Source organism: Mustela lutreola, chromosome 10 (genome assembly GCF_030435805.1).
Source record: "Mustela lutreola isolate mMusLut2 chromosome 10, mMusLut2.pri, whole genome shotgun sequence".
NCBI lineage: Eukaryota > Metazoa > Chordata > Mammalia > Carnivora > Mustelidae > Mustela > Mustela lutreola.
In genome coordinates, this window is record NC_081299.1 from 36,670,847 (window position 1) to 36,691,743 (window position 20,897).

Below are 20,897 nucleotides of genomic sequence, written 5' to 3' on the forward strand. Positions count from 1 at the left end.
CACGATTCAGTGATGTGGGCTGACTGTGCCTGCAGGCAGAGCCCAGGCCTCACACTCAGGAGGCCCAGTGCAGGGCTCGCTCATGACATATGAAGCTGGCCAGTTATACTCTCTGAGCCTCAGGTTCTCCTTCTCTAAGGCTATAATCATCCCTTTCCCAAGGTCCTCCCAGGAATACTCATTTGGTCATGCATTTACTCACTCATGCACTCAGCAAATGTTTCCTGAGCTCACAGTCTGGGAGGTAAAGGCGGAGAACTAACATAGTACAGGAAAACATGATAAGGCCTGTACTGAAAGAATGGGGGTGGGTCCACCCGGGAAGGAGACAACTAATAACAAGAATGGGACCCTGAAGTGTGAATAAGAATTCACCAGGTGAAGAGTGCTAGGGAGAGGGATGGGCACTGCCGAATCATGGAGAGCATATGAAAGTACATCTGAGGAAGACAAGTAGGTCTCTCAGCTTCAATTTATTCCTGAGTCGCTTTACCCAAATTGACTCCAAGCCCATAACTCTGAAAGGAAAACAAGATGTTTTTGTCAGGAGTTCTTTGGAAGGCAGCTTTTCTTCCTGCCCTGTTCCTTACCATCTACCTTGTTATTCCTACACCCTCCTCCTGTGGCCGACCTTGTGACAGGAGATTCATTACACAACCCATGGGGCCACAGGTCTCTCCATTTCCCCCTAAGTCCTGGGCTCCTGTCCAAACCCAAGTGTGTGTAACCTCATTACCCATGCCTCTCAACTTTCCTCCATTTCTATGGTTGCTTTCTGTCCATCTCTGGCCCAGACCCAGGTACTCTGGAGCCTGACTGCTTTCCTTGCTTGGCTCAGTATGAGCTTTGCATTTAGCCTATGAGGGACAATTGTGGAGAGAGCTTGGAAGTGGGACAGCCTAGCTTGCAATTCTGGATGTAACTCTGAGTTTCACTCCCTGAGTCCTCGGTTTCCTCTACAGAACTGGGTGCATAATGTTTATTAAGAGGTAGCATTTCATGAGCGTTTACTATATTCTAGACACTGAGCATGGAACTTTATGTGTTTTCCCTACAACAATCCTATAAGACAGATTTTTAAAAACCCTGAAGTGTCAGCATGGAAAGATACTCCTCAGGGGCAGGGGAGCAAGTCCACACTGAGATGGGTCCTTTAAGATTTGAGTTCATTTGTTTTGTTTCTAAAGATTTTATTTATTTATTTATTTATTTATTTTTAAAAGATTTTTATTTATTTATTTTACAGACAGATTACAAGTAGGCAGAGGAGATAGGCAGAGAGAGAGGAGGAAGCAGGCTCCCCATCGAGCAGCCAGAGAGCCTGATGTGGGGCTCGATCCCAGAACCCTGAGACCATGACCTGAGCTGAATGCAGAGGCTTTAACCTACTGAGCCACCCAGGCGCCCCTATTTATTTATTTTTTTGAAAGAGAGATTGACAGAGAGAGAATGCATGAGCAGAGGTGTGGTGGTATAGGGGAGAAGCAGAGGCAGAGGGAAAAGTAGACACTGGGTGAGAGGGAGACTGATACAGGGCTTGATTCCAGAATCCTTGGATCATGACCTGAGCCAAAGGCAGTCCCTTAATCTACTGACCTACCCAGGAACTGACAAAGCAAGAAAGAATATCCAATGGAAGAAAGACAGTCTCTTCCATAAGTGATCTCAACGAAGGTAACTTGGGCATGCAGAAGAATAAAACTGGACCACTTCTTCATACCATAATACCATAATAAACTTATAATGGATGAAAGACCTAAATGTGAGCTAAGAATTTATCAAAACTGTAAAGAAGAACAACGGGAGCAACCTTTTTGATCTCAGGCACAACAATGTCTTCCTAGACACGTCTTTAAAGGCAAGGGAAACAAAAGGAAAAATGAACTCTTGGGACTTCATTGGGATAAAAAGTTTTTGCACAGCAAAGGAAACAACAAAACTAAAATGCAAAAGATGGAATGAGAGAAATTATTCACAAAGGACCTATCAGATAAAAGACTACTCTCCAAAATCTATAAAGTACTCATCAAAGTCAACATCCCCAAAAACAAGAAATCCAGTCAAGAAATGAGCAGAAGACGTGTGGAGACATTCCAAAAAAGACATAAAAATGACAAAGAGACTCAAGAAAAGATGCTCAACATCACTCTTCATTAGGGATACACAAATCAAAACCATAATGAGATACCACCTCACACCAGTCAGAATGGCTATAATTAACAACTCAGGAAACAAAAGATGTTTGCAAGGATGCAGAGAAAGGGAATCCCTTTTACACTGTTGGTGGGAATGCAGTACAGTCACTCTGGAAAAAAGTTGGAGGTTCCTCAAGAAGCTAAAAATAGAGCCACCCTTTAATAGATATTTAGTCAAAGGATAGTGATTTGAAGGGCACATGTACCCCAATGTTTATAGCAACATGTCCACAATAGTGGATCAACAGATGAATGGATAAAGAAAAAAAATGTATATATATATTATATGTGTATAATGGAACATTACTCATCCATCAAAAAGAAATGAAATCGTGCCATTTCAATGGCGTGGATGGAACTATTATACTAAGCAAGATAAGTCAGTCAGAGAAAGACAAATACTGTGTGATTTCTCTCACATGTGGTGAAGGAAAGGAAAATAAAAACAGAGGGAGACAAACCATAAGAGACTCTTAAGTATAGAGAACAAACTAAGAGTTGCTTGAGGGCAGGTGGGTGGGAAGTTGGGGTAATTGGGTGATGGGCATTAAGGAGGACCTTGATGTAATGAGCCCTGAGTGTCATATATAAGAATGATTCACTAATTTTACCCTTGAAATTCATAATACATATAATTTAAATAAATTGAATTAAAAAAAATTTAAAAACAAACCAAAAACAAAGAAAAAAGAAGCAAGAAAATAAAGAAAATAAGTCACATGGGGAAGGAAAAGAAATGGAGTTTTGAATCCCAGCCACATGTCAGAGATTAAATGCAGAACACTGGAGCCCAGTGTGCCAACAGCCCTGCACATAAAAGGGGTGAGGGCAGGGATCTGATGGAGGCCTAGGACACAAAATGGAGATTACTCACTTTTCTATGAGGGCTTCCTGAACAGTGGTAGGCAAGGGATACCCTTCCCCAGATTAGAAGGTGGGGTGGCACCACTTTCCCCCTTGTCACCAACATGGTTAGACTTCAATGAGTAACAGAGCACCCCAAGTGTTGGCTGGAGATGCTTACACCAAACCATGCTACCCTCCTCCTGTCAGGGGCATCTTTACTAGGGCAGGTCTGACTGTGAGCCAGCACATTGGGTCTCTCCCACAGAAGATGAATGCAGTCCCCATGCATGTACCAAGTCTGCTAACCATAGAGTGCTCTAAAGAGTCAGTACAGTTCTGGTGGAAATAGGACCAGGCATTCTTTCTTTCTATTATGTTCTTTTCTTTTCTTTTCTTTTTGTCTTTTTTTCCCCTTTGGAATCAGGTTTATAATATTTGTTTTTGTTTTTGTTGTTGTTTCCTTTAATTTTTTTTTTTTTTTTGATCAGGCTCTTTCTTCTTCTTCTTCTTCTTCTTCTTCTTCTTCTTCTTCTTCTTCTTCTTCTTCTTTTTCTTATTCTTGGACACAGGCTTATAGGTTTCGTTTGTTTGGTTATTTGTTTTCAAAGAATTCAAAATGACAATTATCAAGGAGCTAGTTGGGCTTGAAAAAACCGTGAATGATACTACAGAATCCCTTTCTGAAGATATAAAATCCCTTTCTGGAGAAATAAAAGAACTAAAATCTAACCAAGTTGAAATTAAAGAAAAGCTACTAATGAGGTGCAATAAAAAATGGAGGCTCTTACTGCTAGGATTAATGAGGCAGAAGAGAGAATTAGTGATATAGAAGAACAAATGATGGAGAAAAAAGAAGCTGAGAAAAAGAGAGATAAGAAACTACTGGACCATGAGGGAAAAATTAAAGAGAGAAATGATACCATGAGATGAAACAATATCAGAATAATTTGGATCCCAGGAGAAAAAGAAAGCGAGAGAGGGGCAGAAGGTATATTAGACCAAATTATAGCAAAGAATTTTTCCAATTTGGAGAAGGGAACAAGCATCAAAATCCAGGAAGCATAGAGATCCCTCCTCAAAATCAATAAAAGTAGGTCCATACCCTCTCATCTAATTGTAAAACTTACAAGTCTCAGTGACAGAGCTCAGGACAAGGAGTCTGTAACATACAACAGTAGAAATACTACGTTGGCAGAAAACCTATCCACAGAGACCTAGCAAGCCAGAAAGGACTGGCATGATATATTCAGAGCATTAAACGAGAAAAATATGCTGCCAAAAGTGGTATATCCAACTAGGCTGTCACTGCAAACAGGAGACATAAAAAGCATCTGGGACAAACAAAAACTAAAAGAGTTTTCAAACACAAAAGAGACCTACAGGTAATTTTAAAAGGGGTCCTCTAAGCAGAGAGAGAGCCTAGAGGTAACAGACCAGAAAGGAACAGAGACAATTTACAGTAACAGTCACCTTACAGGAAGTACAATGTCACTAAATTCATATCTTTCAATAGCTACTCTGAATGTAAATATGTGTTCTTTTTTTTATTTTTAAGTTAACATATAATGGATTATTTGCTTCAGGGGTACAGGGCTGTGAATGCCCCAGTCAAAAGACACAGGGTATCAGAATGGATAAAAAAACAAGACTCATCGATATGCTGTCTGCGAGAAACTCATTTTAGAACCAGAGACACCTCCAGATTTAAAGTGAGGGGTGGAAAACAATTTACCATGCTAATGAACATCAAAAGAAAGCTGGGATGGCAATTCTTATGTCAGACAAATTAGATTTTAAGCCAAAGACTAAAATGATAGATGAGGAAGGAGGCTACATCATGGTCCATCCAACAAGAAGATCTAACAATTTTAGATATCTATGCCCCTAACATGGGAGCAGCCAATTATATAAATCAATGAATAACAATATCAAAGAAACACATTGGCAATAATACAGTAAGAGTAGGGGACTTTAACACTCCCCTCACTGAAAAGTTCAGATCATCTAAGCAAAAGATCCACAAGGAAATAAGGGTTTTAAATGATACACTGGACCAGACGGACATCTCAGATATATTCAGAACATTCCATCCCAAAGCAACGGAATACACATTCTTCTCTAATGCCCATGGAACATTCTCCAGAATAGATCACATCTCTCTATAGGTCACAAATCAGGTCTCAACCAGTACCAAAAGATTGGAATCATTCCCTGAATATTTTCAGACCACAGTGTTTTGAAACGAGAACTCAACCACAAGAGGAACATTGGAAAGAACCCAAAAGCACGGAGGCTAAAGAACATCTACTAAAGAGTGAATGAAAATAAAAAGAAAAAAAAAAAAAAGAAAAGAAAACACAACTGTTCAAAATCTTTGGGACAAAGCAAAGGCAGTCCTGAGAGGAAAATATATAGCGATACAAGCCTTTTTCAGGAATCAAGAAAGGTCTCAAATACACAATCTAACCCTACACCTAAAGGAGCTGGAGAAAGAATAGCAAAGGAAGCCTAAACCCAGCAGGAGAAGAGAAATAATAAAGATCAGAGCAAAAAATCAATGAAATATGAACCAAAAGAATAGTAGAACAAATCAGCAAAACTAGGAGCTTGTTCTTTGAAAGAATTAATAAGATTGATAAACCCCTGGCCAGGCTTCTCAAAAAGAAAAGAGAAAGGACCCAAATTAATAAAGTCATGAATGAAAGAGGAGAGAGCAGAACTAACACCAAGGAAATACAAACAATTATAAGAACATATTATGAGTGACAATACACCAGAAAATCTGATAATCTGGAAGAAATGGATGCATTCCTAGAGATGTATAAACTACCAAAACTGAACCAGGAAGAAATTGGAAACCTGAACAGACCCATGACCAGTAAGGAGATTGAAGCAGTCATCAAAAATCTTTCAAACAAACAAGAGCCCAGGGCCAAACAGCTTCCCAGGAGGATTCTACCAAATATTTAAAGAAGAATTAATACCTAGTCTCCTGACACTGTTCCAAAAAAATAGAAATTGAAGGAAAACTTTCAAACTCCTTTTATGAGGCCAGCATTCCCTTGATCCCCAAACCAGACAAAGACCCCTTCAAAAAGGAGAATTACTGACCAATATCCTTGATGAACACAGACGAGAAAATTCTCATCAAAATACTAGCCAATAGGATCCAACAGTACATTAAAAGGATTATTCACCATGACCAAGTGGGATTTATTCCTGGGTTGCAATGTTAGTTCAACATCTGCAAATCACTCAATGTGATACAGTATACTAATAAAAGAAAAAATGAGAACTGTATAATATTCTCAATAGATGCTGAAAAAGCATTTGACAAAGTACAGCATCCTTTCCTGATCAAAACTCTTCAAAGTGTAGGGACAGAGTGTACATACCTCAATATCATCAAAGCCATCTATGAAAAACCCACAGTGAATATCATTCTCAATGGAGAAAAACAGAGCTTTTCTGCTAAGGTCAGGAACATGACAGGGATGCCCATTATCACCACTGCTATTCAACATAGTACTAGAAGATCTAGCCTCACCAATAAGGCAACTAAAAGAAATAAAAGACATCTGCATTGGCAAAAAACAACAACAACAACAACAACAACAACAAAAAAAAAAAAACAAGTCAAACTCTTGCTCTTTGCAAATGATATGATACTTTATGTGGTAAATCCAGCAGACTCCACTCTAAAACTGCTAGAATGTATACAGGAATTCAATACAGTGTTATTGTCAAAATCAATGCACAGAAATCAGTTGTATTTCTATACACCAACAGCAAGACAGAATAAAGAGAAATTAAGGAATCGATTCCATTTACAATTGCACCCAAAACCATATGGTACTTAGGAATAAATCTAACCAAAGAGACAAAGAATCCATACTCAGAAAACTATAAAGTACTCATGAAAGAAATTGAGGAAAACACAAAGAATGGGAAAACTTTATGTGCTCATGGATTGGAAAAACCAATATTGTGAAAATGTCTATGCTAACTAAAGCATCCTAACTAACTAAACTAGTGCTAACTAAAGCACATTTAATGCAAACCCTATCAAAATATCATCATTTTTTTTCAAAGAAATGGGATAAATAACCCCAACATTTATATGGAACCAGAAAAGACCCTCAATAGCCAAAGGAATATTGAAAAACAAAGCCAAAGTTGGTGGCATCACAATTCCACACTTCAAGTTCTATTGCAAAGTTGTAATCATCAGGACAGTAAGATACTGGTATAAAAACAGATACATAGATCAATGGAGCAGAATAGGGAGCCCAGAAATGGATCATCAACTCTATGGTCAACTAATCTTCGAAAAAGCAGGAAAGAATGTTCAATGGAAAAAAGACATCCTCTTCAACAAATGGTCTTGTTAAAATTGGGCAGCCACATGCAGAAGAATGGAACCGGACCATTTCCTTACACCAAACACAAAAATAGACTCAGAATGGATGAGAGTCCTCAATGTGAGACAGGAATCCATCAAAATACATCAGGAGAACACAGGCAGAAACCTCTTCGACATCAGCTGCAGCAAATTCCTCCTAGAAACAGCACCAAAGGCAAGGGAAGCAAGTGCGAAAATGAACTATGGGGTTTCATCGAGACCAAAAGCTTTTGCACAGCAAAGGGAACAGTCAACAAAACCAAAAGACAACTGACAGAATGGGAGGAGATATTTGCAAATGACATATCAGATAAAGGGCTAGTATCCAAAATCTGTAAAGAACTTAACAGACTCAACACCCAAAGAAAAAAGAATGCAATCAAGAAATGGGCAGAAGACATGAACAGACATTTTTGCAAAGAAGGCATCCAAATAGCCAACAGACACATGAAAAAGTGCTCAACATTACTAGCAGTCAGAAAAATACAAACCAAAACCAAACCACAGTGAGATATCACCTCACACCAGTCAGAATGGCTAAAATTTACAACTCAGGAACCAATAGATGCTGGGAAGGTTGTGGAAAATGGGAACCCTCTTATACTGTCGGTGGGAATGCAAGTTGGTGCAACCACTCTGAAAAAACAGTGTGGAGGTTCCTCAAAAAGTTGAAAATAGAGCTACCCTATGACCCAGTAATTGCTTTACTGGGTATTTACTCTAAGGATACAAATGTAGTGATCTGAAGGGGCACATGCACCTAAATGTTTATAGCAACAATGTCCACAACAGTCAAATAATGAAATGAACCTAGATGTCCATCAACAAATGAATGGATAAAGAAGAATGGTGTGTGTGTGTGTGTGTGTGTGTATGTGTATATATATATATGTATATATGTATATATACATGTATACACATATATATGTATATATACATATATATATACACATATATACTTATATATATATGAAAACTTTGCAGGCATCAAAAATGGCATCTGATATCTTGCCATTCATGACATGGATGGAACAAAAGGGTATTATGCTAAGTGAAATATGTCAAAGAAAGAAAGGTAATTGTCATATCATCTCTCTGATATGAGAAATTTGAGAGGAAGGGTGGGGGGTCTTGGAAGGAAGGGAGGGACAAAAAGAAACACGAGGGAGACAAACCATGAGAGACTCCTAATCTCAGGAGACAAACTGAGGGTTGCTGATGAATGGGGGTAGGGATAAGGTGGCTGGGTTATGGGTATTGGGGAGATACCCTCCTCAATGGTGCTATGGTGAGTGCTGTGAATTGTGTAAGACTGATGATTTACAGACTTGTACCCCTGAAGCAAAAACTACATTATATGCTAATAAAATTCTTTTTTTTTCATTTATTTATTTTTAGCATAACAGTGTCATTATTTTTTCACCACACCCAGTGCTCCATGTAATCCGTGCCCTCTATAAAACCCACCACCTGGTACCCCGACCTCCCACCCCCCCGCCACTTCAAACCCCTCAGATTGTTTTTCAGAGTCCATAGTCTCTCATGATTCACCTCTCCTTCCAATTTACCCCAACCCCCTTCTCTCTAACTCCCTATGTCCTCCATACTTTTTGTTATGCTCCACAAATAAGTAAAACCATATGATAACTGACTTTCTCTGCTTGACTTATTTCACTCAGCATAATCTCTTCCAGTCCCGTCCATGTTGCTACAAAAGTTGGGTATTTGTCCTTTCTGATGGAGGCAAAATACTCCATAGTGTATATGGACCACATCTTCCTTACCCATTAATCCACTGAAATTCTTTTTAAAAGACCCAATGAGATGCTGCTGGCAAGAAACTCACTTCAGACCCAAAGAAACCCTCAGACTGAAAGCATTGGAGAACGAGTTATCATACTAATGGACATAAAAAAAAAAAAAAAAAAAAAAAAAACAAAAAAAAACTAGGGTAGCCACTCCTACATCAGACAAACTAGATTTTAAAGCGAAGAGGCTTATAAGGGATGAACAAGGGCACTATATCATAATAAATGGGTCTATCTAACAAGAAGATTTAACCATTGTAAATATTTATACCCCCCTCTTGGGAGCAGCCAGATATATCAATCAATTAATAACAAGCTTAAAGAAACTCCTTGATAATAGTGCAATAAGAGTAGGGGACTTTAACACCACACTCAAGGCAATGGACAGATCATCTAAGCAGAAAATCAACATGGAAACAAGGGTTTTGAATGACACACTGGGACAGATGCACATAAGAGTTCTATTCAGAGATTTTCATCCTGAAGCAGCAGAATACACATTCTTTTCAAGTGCACATGGGACACTCTCCAGAACAGATGGCATACTGACTCACAAATCAGGCCTTGACCAATGCAAAAAGAGTGAGATCATACGATGCATATTTTCAGACCACAACACAAGGAAACTTGAAGTCGACCATGGGAAAAAAACTTTGGAAGGACAACAAATACACAGAGGTTAACAACAGCCTACTTAAGAATGAATGGGTTCACCAGGAAATTAAAGAAGAAATAAAATATATACATGGAAGCAAATGAACATGAAAACACGACAGTCCAAAACTTTGGGATGCAGCAAAGGTGGTCAAAAGAGGGAAGTATATAGCAATCCAGGCCTTCCTCAAGAAGCAAGAAGAGTCTCAAATACACAACTTAACCTTAACCTAATGGAGTTCGTGGTGGTGGGGGCACAGCAAATAAAGCCTAGAACCAGCAGAACAAGGGAAATAATAAAGATTAGAGCAGAAATAAATGATATAGAAAATTTTAAAAAACCACTGTAGAGCATATCAATGAAACTAGGAGCTGATTCTCTGAAAGAATCAACAAAATTGATAATCCCTGAACCCAGGTGTATCAAAAGAAAAGAGAAACAACCCCCCAAAATAAAATAACAAATGAAAAGGGAGTTATCACAACCAACGCCACAGAAATACAAACAATTATAAGAGAAGATTATGAGCAACCATAGGCCAACAAATTGGGAATTTGGAAAAAATGGACAAATTCCTAGAAACATATAATCTACCAAAACTGAAACAGGAAGAAATAGAAGATTTGAATGGACTCATAGTTAGTGAAGAAATTGAATCAGTAATCAAAAATCATCTAATGAACAAGAGCCCAGAGCCAGATAACTTCCCAACAGAATTCTACCAACATTTAAAGAAGAGTTAATAGCTTTCCTTTTGGAACTGTTCCAAAAATTAGATCCAGAAGGAAAACATCCAAACTCATTCTGTGAGGCAATGATTACCTTGATTCCAAAGCCAGATAAAGACCCCACTAAAAGGGAGGATTACAGACCAATATCCTTGACAAACACAGGTACAAAATTTCTCAACAAGTAACTAGGAAATTGAATTCAATGGTCCATTAAAGAATATTCACATGATCAACTGGGATTTATTCCTGGACTGTAGGAGGTCCAGAATCTGCAAATCAATCGATGTGCTACACCCCATTTATAAAAGAAAGGGTAAGAAACATATGATTCTCTCAACAGGTGCAGAAAAAGTATTTGACAGCATCCTTTCATGATAAAATCCCTCAAGAAAGTAGGGATAGAAGGAACACACGTCAGCATCCTAAAGACCGTAAGGGAAAGACACACAAGTAATACCATCCACAATGGGGAAACAGCTTTTCCTCTAAGGTCAAAACATGACAGGTCTAAGGTCTACTCTCACCACTGTTGTTCAACATAGTACTGGAAAATATGACAGGTCTAAGGTCTACTCTCACCACTGTTGTTCAACATAGTACTGGAAGTCTGAGCCTTGGTAATCAGACAACAGAAAGAAATAAAAGGCATCCAAATGGGCAAAGAAGAAGTCAAAGTTTGACTCTTTGCAGATGACATTATACTCTATGTCAAAACCCAAAAAGAGTCCACCAAAAAATTGCGAGAACTGGTACATGAATTTGGCAAAGTCTCAGCATATAAAATCAATGTATAGAAGTCTGCTGCATTTCTATACACCAATAATGAAGCAGCAGAAAGAGAAATCAAAGAATCAATCCCATTTACAATTAGATCAAATACCATAAGATATCTAGGAATAAACCTAAACAAAGGGGTAAAAGATTTGAAAACTATAAAACACTTATGAGAAAATTAGAGAAGACACAAAGAAATGAAAAACAGTCTCTATCAACATACCCCCAGCCTTTTCCCCAGAGCTAGAACAAACATTCCCAAAATTTGTATGAAACCAGAAAAGACCCTCAATAGTCAAAGTAATGTTGAAAAAGAAAAGCAGAAGGAGACATCACAATGCCAGACTTCAAGCTGTCATCATCAAGGCAGTCTGGTGCTGGCACAAAAATAGACACAGAGATCAGTGGAACAGAATAGAGAACCCAGAAATAGACCCACAACTATGTGGCCAACTGGTTGACAAAACAGGGAAAACTATCCATGGGAATAAGACAGTCTCTTCAACAAATGGTGTTCGGAAAACTGGACAGTGACATGCAGAAGAATGAAACTGGACCACTTTCTTACACCACACACAAAAGGAAAACTCAAAATGGATGAAGCATTTAAGGTAACACAAGAAACCATCACTTTCCTAGAAGAGAAAACAGGCAGCAACCTTTTTGACCTCAGCCACAGCAACTTCTTCCTAGACACATCTCCAGATGCAACAGGAAGAAAAACCAAAATTCTACCCATTGGACCTCATCAAGATAAATCCCTGCACAGAGAAGAACACAATAAATAAAACTGAAAGGCCAACGACGGAATGAGAGAAGATATTTGCCACTGTCTTATCAGATAAAGGGCTACTATCCAAAGTCTATAAAGAACTTCCCAAAGTCTACGTCCATCAAGCAAAAAAATCCAGTCAAGCAATGGACAGAAGACATGAGCACATATTTCTCCAAAGATGACATACAAATAGCACATGAAAAGATGCTCAACATCACTCATCCTCAGGGAAACACAAATCAAAACCACAATGAGATACTACTTCACACAAGTCAGAGTGGCTAAAAAACAACTCAGGAAACAACTGGTTTTGGTGACGCTGCTGAGAGAGGGGAACCCTCTTGCACTCTTGGTGGGAATACAAACTGGTGCAGCCATCTGGAAAACAATATGGAGGTTCCTCAAATAGTTAAAAATACAGTCACCCTACAACCCAGCATTTGCACTATTAGATATTTATCCAAGGAGACAAAAATAGTGATGTGAAGGAGCTCATGTACCCCAAATACAAACCTGCTGTTTATAGCAGCAATGTACAGAAGCCAAAATGTGGAAAGATCCCAGATATCCATCAACAGATGAATGGATAAAGAAGTGGTATATATATACAATGGAATATTACTTAGCCATCCAAAATAATGAAATCTTGCCATTTGCAAGGATGTGGATGAAACCTGAGGGTATTATGTTGAGAAAAATAAGTCAGTTAGTGAAATATAAATACCATAAGATTTCACTCATATGTGGAACTTAAGAAACAAAAGAGATGAACATAGGGAATGGGAAGGAAAAATAAAATGAAATAAAAACAGAGAGGGAGGCAAACCATAAGCAACTCTAAACTACAGAAAACAAACTGAGGGTTGTTGGAGGGGAGGTGGGTGGGGAGAAGGGATAAATGGGTGATGGGCATTAAGGAGGATACCTGTTGTGATGAGGACTGAGTGTTAGATGTAAGTGATAAGCCACTAAAGTCTACTCCTGAAAACAATATACACTTTGTGCTAAATAACTTGAATTTAAAATAAATAAATAAATAGATAATTAATTAACGAATTAATTAATCCCATAGTCCTCAAGACACAAGCAAGAAACAAAAAGCTTTGCTATCCCATCCAGGGTCACGCTCCAAGTAAGAGGTGGAGCCAGCATTCACCCCAGGCCGAGTGGCCCCAGAGACCTTCCTGTGAAGGATTTGCTGAAAACCACCTTCCAGCCCACACGTGGTAGCTGCTAAGCTTTGCAGGGGACATTTCATGTTTTTTCTATTTGATCCAGTGTTTCCAGGAGCAGAACTATTTCAGGTATCAATCCCACATGTTGCTATAAATTCAAGCCTCCCTATGCAGAGCAGTTTTTGTGAGCAAGTGTAGAGCACACCACGTGGCTAGATGTAGCAGTCATTGAGCATGATGCTCATGGAGAATTTTTTAGTATGTGAGTAGAGTTTAGAGGAAAGTGAGCAAAGCAGAATGCAGAACTGTCTGCCGAGTATGAGGTCAAGTCTTACTTGTGCTGGCGTGGTCAACATTTATTACCCAGTCAATATCTTTCTCATTCATCTGCTACCCAGACACCCCAACCAAGGAGTCTTTGAAGATGCAACAAAGCAACCTTGTGTCTTTAGGCTTCTGAAGTCTGGGATTGAAGGCTGTGTCTCTGATGATGCCCAGTGAATTCTTACTGTTTGATGAATGAATGCAGGAGGAAATCAGGATCACATTGGACCCATTAGGTCACTGTCCTTTTAAAATTTAATTTAATTTTATGTTTTCATTGTTGCAAGATTCATTGTTTATGCACCACACCTAGTGCTCCATTCAATATGTACCCTCCTTAATACCCACCACCAGGCTCACTTTCATGGTTCATCTCTCCCTTTGATTTCCCCCAGCTCACTTTTTCTTTCCTTTTCCTAATGTCCTCCATGTTATTCCTTATGCTCCACTGCAACTGTTTTTCAGAACAATGTATTACTTAAAGTATAACCCATGAGAAATTATACTAGTTACCAAGCATGCTTAGATATAGCCTTAAGAAAAACATACACGGGCAACAGGTCTGTAGGGGACACGACAATATTTATTCTTCCTTAAAGCTGAGCAGCTGGGCATGCCCGATCCACTCAGGGTGGAGCACTGCCTGCTTCATTTTTCTGTTATCTCCCCTTCCCTGGAGAGCTCCGGTGGCTAACTAAATGATCCCTTTAAATGTGCTTGCTTAACTATAAATTTTATACTGCTTAACCAGATATATTTTGCCTTCCTTCTTGTTTATCTATAAGACGTATGATTTATGCTTCTTGCCTGGGGACTTTGTGTAGGAGGACTTTCTAACTGGAATGAGCTATAAGTCATTCTGAGGAAGTGAGGGTACCTGACCCAGTACTCTGCCTTCTTCAGCTCCTTCTGACCCAGTACTCTGCCAGTATAGCCTTCTTAGGCTCCTTTGTTGATTACTGTCTATATCTAATACATATGGGACTAAGGAATTGTTTCTACTGCTGTCCACAGCTCCCTTTCTCTTGCAGCTGACTTGTTTGTGCCTCATTCTTCTCCCGTGCACTGTCAGGAAGAGTCACTCCACAAGTAAGTGAAACCATATAACTGACCTTTTTCTGCTTGACTTATTTCACTCTGCATAATCTCCTCCAGTCCCCTCCATGTTGATACAAAATTTGGGTATTCATCCTTTCTGATGGAGGCATAATATTCCATTATATATTTGGACCATATCTTCTTCATCAATTCATCTGTTGAAGGGCATCTTGATTCTTTCCACAGTTTGACGATTGTGGCCATTGCTTCTATGAACACTGGGGTACATATTGACCTTCTTTTCACTGCATCTGTAGCTTTGGGGTAAATACCCAGTAGTACACCATCTTAAAGAGACTAGGTTCAGTTTAGGTTGCCACATTTTAAAGGGAAATGAGTACTTTTATTCCTAGAGGCTTCCTGGTTCTGTTAACAGGCCACAGGAAGGCAGAGGAGTGTTTGCAGTCAGTCCCCAAGGTGGCAGCTTGAAGGAATTACTCCTGTGGGAAGAGAAGCCAGGCATTCCTGTTTCTGGGACTGATAACATTCTGTTGGATGCTGATGCAATATATCATACCTTGTTGACTTACACTCCCCTATAAAGACTGCATGTCCCAGCCAAAAGGTTTTCAATCCTGAATATTTCTTTGTTTTTCCTACCCAAGTGAAGACACAGAACTCTCACGTTTATTCTTGCCTGGGGACATTGTTTAGGAAGACTTTCTAACTTGAATGAGCTATAAGTCATTCTGAGGAAGTAAGGGTTCCAGCCCAGTACTCTGCTTGGTGTTGGCATGCAGTAAAGCTTCTAAAATATTTTCTCAATATTTGCATAGAATTTCCAAAGCACAGACATAACCACTGTACAATTTATTAAACCTTATTTTACAGACAAGAAAACTAAGGCCCAGGGACTTAGTTGACTTTGTCAAGGTCATGAAGTAAGTAAATGTCACAGTTAGGACCATGACCTCAAATTTGTACTCCAGTTTTGCTAGTGCTGGATGCCATTTTTTTTTTTTAAATTTGTCAGAGAGAGAGGGAGAGAGAGCAAGCACAGGCGGACAGAATGGCAGACAGAGGCAGAGGGAGAAGCAGGCTCCCTGCCAAGCAAGGAGCCCGATGTGGGACTCGATCCCAGGACGCTGGGATCATGACCTGAGCCGAAGGCAGTGGCTTAACCCACTGAGCCACCCAGGCGTCCCTGGATGCCATTTTTATGTATAATGCTTACTCTGTGTTGGCATGATGCCAGAGCTTTCATATATTCTCTACCTAAAGTTTTATAAAGCATCCTATCTTAGAGTACAACCACCCTCTGAATACTCTCCATCCTCATCTCAGGCCACCGTCCCAACAGGTGGCAGCTCCTGGAGGACACCATTGTTTTCCCTGCCCCAGAGTTTGTCTTTTTTTTAAAAAAAATTATTTTATTTTTTCAGTGTTGCAAGATTCGTTGTTTATACACCACATGCAGTGCTCCATGCAGTATGTGCCCTCCTTAATACCCACCACCTGACTCACCCATCCCCCACACCCTCCCTTCCCAAACCCTCAATTTGGTTCTCAGAGTCTACAGTCTCTCATGTATCGTCTCCCCCTCTAATTTTCCCCAATTCACTTTTCCTTTCCTTTCCTTTTCCTAATGTCCTCCATGTTATTCCTTATGCTACACAAGAAAGTGAAACCATACGATAATTGGCTTTCTCTGCTTGACTTATTTCACTCAGCATAATCTCTTCCAGTCCCATCCATGTTGATACAAAAGTTGGGTAGTCATCATTTCTGATGAAGGCATAATATTCCATTGTATATATGGACCATATCTTTTTTATCCATTCGTCTCTTGAAGAGCATCTTGGCTCTTTCTACAGTATGTCAATTGTGGCCATTGCTGCTATGAATATTAGGGTACATATGGCCCTTCTTTTTATTACAGTACTTTTGTGCTTGCTGTTTGCTCTGCCGGGAATACTGTCCCTTGCTCTTTGCACTGCCAGATGCTTGTCATCCTCCAGGTTTCCCCTTGAATGTCTTCTCCAACCAGGGGCCATCTCCGATCTCCCTCTCTAAGTAGATGCTCCCTGCTAGTCTCTCCCATAGCAGCATGTCTGCTTCCTTCTTGGCACTTACTACTGGGTGTATTCACACTCCTTAATTGTTTAGTTGAATCTAATCCATCTTCTCATGGAATGAAAGGGTAAGACTCTGTCCATCTCATGCCCTGAGATGTCTAGACAGTGCCCTGCACATAGTAGGGCCTCAGAAAAGTATGTCAAATGACATAGGAGGGGCAGAATTGAGCAGATTTCTGCATTGTACAGCAAGCTGGTGTTATCACTCTCATGAAAACAGCCTTAATGTGAATGAAATCTCTTTCTTGGAATAGCATAAATAGAGGGCTGATGACAGGAACTGGATTGAAGCAAGTTGGACAGCTTGGGGTTGTTGAGCTCACCCAGGTACAAGAAGAGGGTGGCTTGAACTTATAGTGGTCTCTCTGGGGCTGGAGAGGGGACTGACCCCAGAGATATATAGGACTGTGACTGGCTGGGAGGGGGATGCAAGATGAGGGAAGGATGCTCCCAGGATCTGTCTGAGCAGTCCTCTGTCTTCTTTGCCCAGGGATGTATGGCCTGGATGGTGACAGTGGTCTCCTGAAGGGCCTTCCATTTTGTCATATTTCTCATGCAGTAGACAGAGAACCTGGACAAAGTTGTATCCTGGGCTCACCAGTTCTCCTATGCCCATGCACTTGGGTTTGGACAGTCCCTTGGATTCCTGAATATATATGAGCCTGACTTCCCTAAGTTTTTTTCCCCCCCACAACTGATAGGGTCAGCATTGGTGGGAGAATGTAGGGCTTCCTTTGAGTAAAGGGTTCAGACACCATGTGGAAAGGAGTCCTAGTGTCTGCATCAAAAGTTTGGGGAGCTAAGGTCCATGCATGTCCTATTTATCCAGAAGCCTCCTCTGGGAATTTCTCAGTCTGTGCATGACATGATCATCTTTCCCTTATAAATCCCATGATGCCAAATGTGGATTTTTGAGTGGGTTTCCACGAGTGGATTGGTGAGTGGGCACCTACCTTCCCTGCCCTTCCCATCCCTGTCTTCTGGTGCTGGATGACCATGATCATTCCCTGACCTTCCCTTCCCTGCTGTTTCTTTGCTCAGTCAGGCATCCCATCGACTAGAACTTGGTCTTTTAGTTAAGGTCTTTTAAGTTAAGCTGATCAGTGTGAAGACACGGGGAACACAAGAAAGCTACTGGCTGGACAGCAAGTGAGGCTCAGATACACTGTCCTTCTGGGTCTGTTGTTTTCTTGCTGGACAGGCATATATCTATTCCACTGGTTTAGTTTTTCTGGTAGTACTCTGACTAATATAAATTTTGGTACCAAGAATGACTCTAGAGAAACAGAATCTTATGTTTTCTGACTTGGTTCTGAGTTTCATGAATTGGTTCTCTAATAGGATTATTTGGAAAGGGACAGATGACTCTATTACCAACGGTAAAGGGCACACCGGTAGCCCAGGTTCTGATATTGCAATACACAAGACTTCACCATTGGATGCTGCTAATCAAAGTCTTGCAAAAGGCAAGGTTCTGGCGACCAAGTATTGGATGCCTTAAAACATGTTAGTGAAACTAAGGAGTTTCACTAACTCCTTAGTTTATTGTACTGGAGAAAGTGCGAAGAAAGAAGAATAATGTGGAGGATTCAAATTCTCAGACATAAATAAATAAATAAATAAATAAATAAACAAACAAACTTGAAAGCTTCTTTTTATTTATTTATTATTTTTTATAAACATACATTTTTATCCCCAGGGGTACAGGTCTGTGAATCGCCAGGTTTACACACTTCACAGCACTCACCAAAGCACATACCCTCCCCATTGTCCATAACCCCACCCCCCTCCCCCCAGCAACCCTCAGTTTGTTTTGTGAGATTGTGTCACTTATGGTTTGTCTCCCTCCCAATTTCATCTTGTTTCATTTATTCTTCTCCTACCCACTTAAGCCCCCATGTTGCATCACCACTTCCTCATATCAGGGAGATCATATGATAGTTGTCTTTCTCTGCTTGACTTATTTCGCTAAGCATGATACGCTCTAGTTCCATCCATGTTGTTGCAAATGGCAAGATTTCATTTCTTGTGATGGCTGCATAGTATTCCATTGTGTATATATACCACATCTTCTTGATCCATTCATCTGTTGATGGACATCTAGGTTCTTTCCATAGTTTGGCTATTGTGGACATTGTTGCTATAAACATTTGGGTGCATGTGCCCCTTAGGATCACTACATTTGTATCTTTAGGGTAAATACCCAGTAGTGCAATTGCTGGGTCATAAGGTAGTTCTATTTTGAAAGCTTCTTTATCTGCACTGAAGATCACTCTGACCTGTAGCAACAAGCTTTAGTCAGGACCCAGATTCTGAAACTAAACCCAGATATCATCAGGCTGGTGTCTGAATTATCAGCAAAGAATTCCATATCTTCCAAGGTATCTTCTGTTACAATGAGAACACTGAGAATCTGCAATGGGGAATATGGGAAGAGCCCCATGAAACTGGAGCCATCAAACCCCTATATTCTACTGAGTCTTCTTTGCCAGTTGGGGAGGATATCCATTCCAGCTAGGCATTCCAGAACCAGAGAAATAGCCTCAGGATAGGTTTGGGTATACAGTACCAGCTAGGTGGCAATAACTAGCAGGCTTGAAGGAAGGTTCTCCAGGAAGCTGTGTCTGCTTTAAATCAATGTCCAATATATGGTGCTGTGTTTCTCATAGCCAGGACTCTCCCACCCAGGACTCAAGGGGTGGAAATAGGAGAAACACCACTCATTTTTATCCCCAGTGATTTGACCAACAAAACTGGGAATACTTATCACTGCAACCTTATGTTATGTTGTCCTAGTGATCTCAACTCCAAAAGTAGGAGTGGTTCCACCAGGAGACACAAGAATGACTACATGAAGATAACTCTGGACACTTTGGGCTCCACATGGGTCTAACTCAGAAGCAGTGACTGTACCGGATTGATTCTGGTTACCAAGGGGGAAATTGTCAGTTTCCTTACCATAAAGGTGAGAAAAAATGGAGGAAACAGATGGGCATCTCATAGAACTACCTTGATCTGTCATGAAAGTAAATGGTAAAATGCACAGCCCAATTCAGGCAAGACTAGTAATGGTTCAGGCACTTTAAGAGTGAGGGTCTGGGTCATGGCACCAGGCAAAAAGCACAGTCAGTTGAGGTGCTTTCACAGGACAAACAACCGAATGGGTAGTGGAAGAAGGCTGTTATAAATGCGAAGGATGGTCATGTCCTAGGTTATAGAAATAAAGAGGGTAATTATTTCTAACATTTTCCTGCTTTGTTATGAAAATGATTATGCATGTGTGCACATGCATGTCAGAATTTTTCTTTCTTGTCTTATATCCTGCACAGAAACCAGACATGTGGTACTAATAGTTAACTTTCTATCATAGCATGTAGGTCACAGGATTTCAGGGAGAAGAGAGAATACCCTCAAATGACTGCTTCCTGGTTGGGGAAAAGGATCAACACACATTCAATTGTGTAAAGGTTAGTTGGTAGACGTGTGACTTTATTATACTTAATTTTCAGAGTATGGTTTAATGGAATGTATGAATGATAAGAGGACAAATGGTGACTGTGATGAGTAGCATTATGTGTCAACTTGGATTGGCTGGAGTCCCCATTATTCAATTAAACAAAAGTCTAGATGTTGCACCAAAAATTTCATGGGTACTGTTAGCATCTGTAATCAATTGCATTTAAGAACAGCATATTTCCTTGATAAATGAGGAGGCCTCTCAGTGAATAGCCTTAAGAGCAGACATTTAGAAGGTAGAAAATACAAGAGAAGAGACTCTCCCTTAGAGGTTCTGTAATACCTTTATTGTGCCAGGGAGACCCATTTCCTATTTATGATCTCCTAAGCAACAAGATCATCAGCTTGTGCTCTTTTAAGGAACCAAGCCTGTTTAATGCAGTTAAGCAGCAAGGAACACACAACCAGGCAGACAGGAACAGCAACAGGGAGAGAGCAGACAGCCTGGGGGACAGGCAGCTGATCATGACTTACATGGATAGTCAGAGCTACAGCTGGGTAGGAGAAAGGTAACGGGCAAACA